This window comes from Stegodyphus dumicola, chromosome 5, assembly GCF_044657685.1.
Source record: "Stegodyphus dumicola isolate Sdum_Otavi_A_Nest chromosome 5, ASM4465768v1".
In the NCBI taxonomy this organism is placed as follows: domain Eukaryota; kingdom Metazoa; phylum Arthropoda; class Arachnida; order Araneae; family Eresidae; genus Stegodyphus; species Stegodyphus dumicola.
Window position 1 is genome coordinate 55,782,360 of NC_140772.1, and position 9,054 is coordinate 55,791,413.

Genomic DNA, 9,054 nt, shown 5'->3' on the forward strand with positions numbered 1-9,054 from the left:
TAAACTTTTATGATTTTTCTTTTCACATTTCAAAATTTATGTTCATTCCAAATAAAAATCACCAATTCTTTTTATTTATTTTTAACATTAGTATTTTAAAATGATTTTTATAAATTTTTCGAAAATAATTTTGAATTATAACCTGTAAAATTTTTGCCAACATCTTAATCCCTTACCATCGTCATTTCTAAGCATACCTGCAGAAATTAGACTTTTTTATTCAGAATTTTGTAAGATATACACGAGTTTACATATTTGCGAGGTTTGAGATTTGGCATCTTTTTTGAGCGATAATAACGCCAAATGTGATTTGTGGAATTTGTTACAGTGAATTGCGACAGCTATTTTTAATCTTAAATTTTTACGGGGAATTAATTATATGAAATTTCTCTCCTCAATGATGCGTAATAAATATTTAGTCATACTATATGAAAAGCTATTTTTTATGGATGCTATTATTCAAGTTGTTAACATATTTTTTCAATTTCTTTCTCTTTTTCTCTTTTTTGTTTAATATTTGTAAGAGTAAATTTCTACCTTATCGTTTGTACCTTATCGTACCTGTTATCGTTTGCTACTTTACTTTAACTTCATTTAAATTCAATTGTCTAAAACTCAGAAACGTTCGTTTGATGTTTATTTTCAGAATGGTTTTAAGCAAAGAAGACGTTGACACTTTGGGTCAGGTCCCGTCTTTAAAAAACATATATACAAACATAAATTTTTACATTAGACCTCTTAGAAAGAATTTTTAAGTAGTAATTTTTCCTCGTGTTGTAGATTATATAAAAAACATCTTCTTTAATAAAAATTTTTAGGCTTAAAAAAACTAAATAATATGATTAAGATTTGCACCCGATATAAGAATCGGGTCACTCTGAAGTAGGATAAGCGCTGCTGGAGTGGTTTATTTCTTTCTCATTTAAGAAAAATCTTTTAGTTCAAATATTTATCATTTGGACTTTGCTTTAAACGTTATTTATAGTTAAAATGTCTAGAAGCTGTCTTCAGCTCAAGCGAATTTAATGCAACTGATATTTTAAAAAATTTGAATTTAAATGGAAGTGTAAGAATCGAAAATTCTTAATTTTCTTGTGTCTGTACTGAAACTAAATGTAGAAGGAAAGAAGGAAATTGGGGAGGGGTTGAAGCAAAAAATTTAAAGGGGAATTTACTTCAAGGAAGTTGGGTGTTCAAAGAAAAAACACTTGGACGTGTACACCAACAAATAGCAGCAATTGAGTTTGTGCTAACGGAAAAGACGAAAACGATATCACTGCAGTTTAAAGTGAAGAGTGACCGGTTTTCGACTATGGTTGCATAAATTAAAATTACGTCATAGAACATCATATCATCATAAACGTAGCATCGCATGATTTCTCAGTCGAATTATTTGAAGATTCAGAAATTTATCCAGTGACGTATATGGAATGTCATCTAAAGACGTCTTCCCTTTTGATGAAACCAGCCTTTCCTTTCATCTCATGCCTTCAAATGCCTAGCCTCTAAAGACTGATAAAGGCTCTGACAAAATACTGATGAAATGGATTGATTTGGATTATTAAGTTACGCCAAAGCCGGGCTATCTGCCTAAAAGGAGGGATGCATCCGTGAAGAACTTTCTAAGCGAAACCAGCTGGTATACACGTTACACATGAGAAAAACCCCGAAAACGCCCAGGCAACCAGCCCGTTCGCTGGGATTCGAACCCGGAGTAAACTATCGGTATTCAGCGACTTTACCGCTCGTCCGTTTCTGGGCCCTTTGAAATGGAAGGAGATAAATTTATTTAAAATTACTGTCAGAAATACCAAGAATTTTAGAAAGGTTGGATGATTTTTAATATACTTGCAGAATGTCTGAAGAAAAAGAGCAAGCCATTAAGAAGAAAAATTAATTTTTGCATAAAATTTAGTGTTTTATTTAATTTAATTTTTTTGAAATTTTATGATGTTTGACTCTTGCGATTTTAAAAATAAAATATTTGACTAAAATATGAATGACATTTTAAGAAATTAAATATACGATGATAAAATTGTGTAAAGCAATGGGCACAATGATAAAACTTTTTTAAAGCAATGTATGCGAGTCATCCTAAATTAAAATGTCGGATATATATCTCTCTTATTTATACGTCTTTTCTGAACGTAACATTTAAAGGCGTGTTAACTGTGTTTTACTGCATTTTCTCTTTTAATATATGCGCTTTACAAACGCATCGTAGTCTGGGTCACAAAGTGTTCTTCCGAAAGAAACTCAATTCAAATTCTTGAAAATTTATATTTATACATATATTTAAAATTCGCAGTTCGAATGAATGAATAGAAAATTTTAAAACAATTATCTGAAGAGACAATGCAACACAAAAAATTAAAATAAAAGTCTAAAATTTTAAAAATTACTAATAATAAAAACTATGAATAAAAAGTATAGTATAAAGAAATGTATTTAAAAAAATATAATGAACGATGCAACTTTTATTTAAACTACGCAGTTCCAATGAGTAAATAGAAATTTTTAAAACAGTTATTTGAAAGAAACCATGCAATTTAAACAATTAAATTGAAATTCGAAAAAGAAAAAAAATAATTAAAATAGTAATATGAAAATATAATATAAAGAACATTATTTGAAAGAAAGAACTATATGATGACTTCCGCCCCCACCAACAATGCAAGAAGGGAAAGAAAAATAGGTTGCCATATATTAAGAAATTCGCCAAGTGAACTGTTCTTGGCGCAAACTGAAAAAAAGCTCCAATATATAAATTTCTGAATTTCTCCGTAAATTTCGCACCAAGTTTTACAAAGTTTAATATTTAGGAATAATTTGAGTCGTAGATTCGAAATATAATTGAAAATTGATATGTTACTTCAGAAAAAGTCCGATTTTGTGTCACAATACCTACGTTAGAATAGTGCTATATATAAATCTGCTATATATCCTAAGTCGCGCTTTCGAGACATGAAAAACGCAATTTGAATAGTAGAACGGGAGATATAGAACTTCCCATTTTGTTTTTCGCAATGTACCTCTTTCCCAATGATGAAAACCGATAAGGTGTTTTCTTAGAAATGTTTCTGCTGCTTTCTTTTTCGGAAGGAATATGAGTTACCAGTTACCTGAGCTTTTCGCTTAGTTGAATCAGAAACAGACATAATTTTATGGTGCTACCTCTTAATGATGAAACAAATGAAGTAGCATAGAGATATATTTCTGCGCTCTGATTTAAATGATTCTTGCATGAATGCTAAAACTTTCGTCTCCGCTCTAGCTTGCAATAACCTGATTTATTATTTACAGCATACATGCTCAACAAATAGTATCTGGTAAAAATGAAGTTTCTTTCATCCGTTACTATATTACTTATAATAAAACTGATAACAACGTATTCTGAGCCTTTTACAAACATCGAAGAAAAATGGAAATGGCTTACAGATAACCACTCGATTACGTAAAATTAAGTTTCGTATCAAGAATCATATCTCAAAGATGTGGTCAACGTTTTATCCGTACTTAATGCATAGCGCTGGTCGCTCGGTTGTAAGGAATATAAATATTTCCATTCTCGTGCCTAATTGTGCTATAATTCGTACTAGATAATTTCTGTTTTGTTCGGGAAAAATTCTGTTGCTAGTTATAGTTCGTATCAGTATGAAATCTGGATTATTTTTCTTTAATAAATAAAATTTAATACCTTGAATTGAAAATTCAAGGTTAATGCTGTTGGATTGCACTTGAGAAGAATAATCCAGTTGAGTTGATAATATCGTATGATATTTCAGTATTTGTTTCTGCAATGACAGTTGAACTTCGACGAATGAAATTCAAGCACATGTTTCAAGTTCAGAATTTGCATTTCGTGTTAACGTTTGCTCAGTCGTGTATTATACAAGTAAGCAAATTTATACTTAATTACATTTAGTTGAAGAAAGTCTCTTGGATAAAACACTTTACTTACAGTGTATGGATTATAAACTATGGCTGCAAGTAATCAGTGTAAGAAATTTTATGTAAAAATATATTTTAATCGCCAAAGAGGACGTAAATCTTTCATTAAAAAGGCATTATAAAGATACATTTACAATTATTAGTTAAGTTAGAATGCTAAGAGTATTAATATTGTATGCTAGTATATTTCTTATTGAAAATGTAATCTTAATGCTACTAATGTTGTATATATTTTATTTAATTGCTCTTTGAAGTAATGTATATTTAATATTTAAAGAAATGTATATATTAGAAAATTCTAAGTTTGTAGAAATGTATAAGTGTATTTAAAATTTAATTTAATTCTGAAGGGAAAAAAACAGCTTTCTTGTAATAATTCTAGTATTTTAGTTGATTTTGAAATGTTATTTGTTTAATGTTACCTTGAGTTATATAAATTCTTGATTTAAATTACGGATGCTTGAACAGGAATGTTATAACAATAATCCTTGATGAAAGAATATTTACTTGACATTCTTGAAATATATGGTAAGTTTTACACGTTCTTGATGTTTATGTGACATTTCTTGATTACAAAAACTTGAATTTGTATTGAAATGCATAATGATACTAGAAAATAATTCTTGAAAATGTTCATGTATCACTGATAATCTTGATTGTTCTGAATTACTGTTCAGCCGGTCCCAGTGTGTAAGAAATTTTATGTGAAAATATATTTTAATAGCCAAAGAGGGCATAAATCTTTCATGATGTATACTTCTTGTTCTTGGATCTGGCAGTACTAGTTGAATGCGTGTTAGACTTGAATAAACTTGGACGTTTAGAAACCTGATTCGTAATGTTCATTTACATTTGTGACGATATGTGTGATTTGAATTAGTGTTTCTTGAACCAGGATAACTTGAATTCTTGAAGCCTATTATAATATTTTATAATGAGTTTATCTATTCTTTGAACTCATATCTTTAAGAGAAATGTATACCCATTAGCATGGATTATATACTACGGCTATGTTTTCAAGGGAAAGTAGTTAGTCTGTTTCTTAAACAGAGGACATATCACGAAAAGCCTATGCAGTCAGTCCGTCTGTTTAGAATCGAGCTCAGGTCGAAGTACCAATATTCAGCAACATTATTGCTCGGCCGCTGATAGGTCCATGTAGCTTGATAATACGTCAACACTGTTTTCATACCATCTCAAAATAAATTTGGAAGTTTCATTCTTTTGCAACTAGTTGAATTGCAGCTGCAGTCTACGTTCACATAAAATCGTTGACAGGGCAAATAAAGAGCCAGTTTTATACCTTGATGCAGATGCAATTTTGCCGCATATGGCAGTACTTCCTTGTAACCTGAAACGCTTCCATACTAGGTCTTTGAGAATTTTCCTAATTAAATAACAAAGGACCAACGATTGTAAATTTCGAAGCACTTACTATCTTAAAGATCGTTTCATTCCACATCCGATATTCAAAAAGTGAACAGAAAAGAGATAGACAATAGCTAAAAATGGGAAAAATTCAATGTGAATATAGCACTTTATTTTTGGTCTCTTGCGCTTTAACAGCTCACATGAAGTGAGAGATAACTGATACTTTGACACATATGTGATTATACTGAGTTTCTGCTGTTTAGGTATTACTTGCCAGTAAGTTCAGATTATCCAACTGTGGGCGTTGTAGTGCTGGAGAACTCACTAAGTCCCTTAGTGAGTTCTCCAGCCGAGTGAAAGGGAATATGAGTAAGCCGGGGAAATGCTTAAATGTAACAATTTGTAGAAACATTTGTGCGGAGTAAAGTTTATAAGAGTATCAACAAATGTTACACTTAGAGAGCAACTCTAAATTATTATTAGGTCACTGCCAAAATTTCTGTGTAAGAAACATCGAAACGGTAACTATGAATATTATATTATTCATTTGTGCGAGCATTTTATTTACGTGTATACCAAATATTCTACCTAAAAATATCCATTGCTTTAATATTTAATTATTGGCACTTGTTGCAGAACATTTTACTTTCTAGTCAAAAACATCTAATCAAAAAATAATCAATCATCTCTGAATCATCGTCACACACGTTCAAAATCTGAATTCTGAATACTCTTCCTGAATGTTTTTGCTGTTAACAGCAAACTGAAAAAACAATTTAACCAGGAAACAAAGCACTAAACAGAAGATAAACATTCTTTATTCCAAAGCCACCGCTCTGCCTGAAATAAGCAAAACAGTTTGATTAAAAAGAAACGTGTTCCGGGTCATCAATATCAAGAATATCAAGTAAAATTTACTTGATATTCTTGATATTGATATTCATCGATATTGATGGAAAGTTATACCTCAATATTATGTCTAGAAGAGATGCATCCAATTATGCGGCAAAAGTAGCAACTATTACAGACCCTTGTAAAATCGGATTAGACTTTCAATGGAAGTAAAATTTGTTCTTTTACTTTAAAAATAACGAAATGCATTCTTCCATTGAGGCCATAACTCTGTTCAGAATAAAGGTTGAAGAAAATTAATCGGCCCACCAAATAATAGCTGAAGACTATCACAGAACCGGCAGAAACATAATTTTTATTACCTGCGTTCGTAGCTGAAAGTAGAAATTTCCCAAAAACTGTAACAGCCCAAAAGAAGTAATAGTAGGCTCAGCACTAGTCTACTTTTCGAAAAACGTAATCCCCGTGTGATGTTTCTAACGTATGGGATAAGAAGAAACTCATTAAAAAAGGTGAAGTAATTTTAGCATGTACTTAATTCACCTGCTTTAAAAGAACCAATAGTCCTTCAAATTCTGTGTATTCGGAGAGCCTAATATCAAAGTTATTCCAGAATGCATAATTGAGCACTGAGAAGAGTGCTTTAGAGAGTGTCGTTCAGTCGAACCAGTTTGACTCAATATATAGATTATCTCATACAGCATACAGGAATCTTCTCCAATACAATCAATAAACATCCAAGACATCTACTTATTGCTAAATAGGAAGCGGAGAGAAACCTGTTAAAGGCCAGGCAAAGAAAACCAAGTTATCGCACGTTCAGCAAGTCCTTGGGCCTTTTATATCGTATTGGTCCAAAAGAATGGTGTCTACAAGATTTTGCCTTGAATGTCATCTTCAAATAGGAAATTACCTGGAAGATGCAATAAAGAAGGTGCAACATAGTGTCCATATAAACTGAAATGAATCTTTTTATTTTTTTTATCAATGATTAAATATGCCATAAAGTGAAATGTCAGTGTGAGATTATGTCAGCCGCACGAATACCAAAAAGAATTCATTAGAATATATTATTTCTCCAGTTTGTTCTTTTTTTGAAATTATTTATCATTATTCATATGTGATAGAGCCCTTTTATATGTTTGGATTGATCTTTCAAATAAAGCCATATATAACAATGTATTATTTCTGAAAGAAACTGTGAAAAGTCTGCGGGAAATCAATTTTTCGTCACTGCGCAATCATCTTGTCTGCATTTTGCATGAGTGAAAGTATGTAATATTTTGCTGAAGAATTCTTTCCGGAGGATTCTTTCCGGAGGATTTCTTTCCTCCGGATTCTTAAGAGCGAAGGCAGAGCCATTTCGTTTTCCTGTGGCATTAAGATCCTACTCAGAGATCTCATTTTCAACGTAAAGTTAATCAGATTGAAATTATTTTAAATTAATTTTTTTTCGCAGCGTTTTCAATCAAAAACATAATTTACTTTCGTACATCGTGTTTTCACTCTTTGAGCTTGTTACGTGTTGGTAAAATTGTAAGTTTATAACTTGTAATTAAAGGTCTTGGTTTGTAGAGTCATTAGGAATTTTTGGAAGCCAGAGAGATGAAAAATTAGCAACCGCCTTCGCCGGGGATCGAACCACGGACCTCTGGAATAACGGCCCAGCGTGCTACCGTTACACCACGAAGGCACGCTAGGGAAGTGGTAAAAATCCTATATATACTCTCCTTTTATAGGGCGACTAGGGTTTTAGGGACCAAATTTTGGGTGCGGAGAATCATCATTCACAACCCTTTTAGTTCGGGCGCCACTTGTAGAGTCATTAGGAATTTTTGGATGCCAGAGAGTGGAAAAATTAGCAACCGCCTTCGCCGGGAATCGAACCACGGTCCTCTGGAATACCGGCCCAGCGTGCTACCGTTACACGACGAAGGCACGCTAGGGAAGTGGGAGAAATACCTTATAGGTTCTTTGCATGTAACAGTGATTGTATCAGATTATTTGATTTTGTTAAAGAGACTTACCGGAAATAATGTTCTCTTGCAGAAAGGTTTAGCAAATGCTGGCTAGTCCAGCAGTGGTTACTGGTATTCGCCGATTGTTACACGGGACGAGTCACAAGACCTTTAGTTAATGTTTTTATATTTCTTCAAAGTGCTTTTCATTTGTTACAGAAATTAAAAGGAATTTAATAATATTTTGCAATGAACTTGTACATTAAACTACTAATGCATTATGCGAATAAAACGAAGTTTCATAATTCAGAATTTTTTTATCCTTATTCGCTGAATGAAGTGGAACGTTGGGAGCTGGAATCACTAGGAATTTTTGAACAAAAACTGAATTCTGAATTTATAACGTTCAAGTCTATTCCAGTTTCAAATCTTTTGTATTTGAAATTGGAAATATTGAAATTTTTACAATATCTAAAAGAAATTGCATTTTTAAAATTCGCTTTGAGGATTTTAAAGATTTTTGGTAAATGGGCTTCCAGAATTCGTGGTATTTTCCTTTGCGTAATTCAATTCCCCACACGCAATCCAAATCCAAGTTTCTTTTCTAGAAATTTAAACATCACTAATATTCGTATATTTCTAATGTTTGATTTAATATTGTAGGAACTGTTGAACAAGGGACATAATGTGTAACTTTGAAACAGTATTATAGATAGTTCGGAAACCAATGAGAGTTCGTTTAGAAAGCCTGGCCCAGGTAATATTAAAATTAGGAAAAGAAACAATAAGACGCATAATTTGTCAATGGTGCTGACTTTATGCACAACGATTGAAAGGTAATCAGATTCCTTTTGTTCAAGGCCCACCAGCGGCCGAGCGGTAAAGTCGCTGAACACTGGTAATTCGGTCCGAGGTTCGAATC

General features: G+C 32.2%; 1 non-coding gene across 1 annotated transcript; it reads right to left on the reverse strand.

Annotated features, from left to right (window-relative positions):
* Nucleotides 1-7,795: 7,795 nt before the first annotated feature.
* Nucleotides 7,796-7,867, reverse strand: TRNAN-GUU (transfer RNA asparagine (anticodon GUU)). The gene has a single exon. It is a non-coding gene; the product is annotated as a tRNA-Asn (tRNA).
* Nucleotides 7,868-9,054: the final 1,187 nt, after the last annotated feature.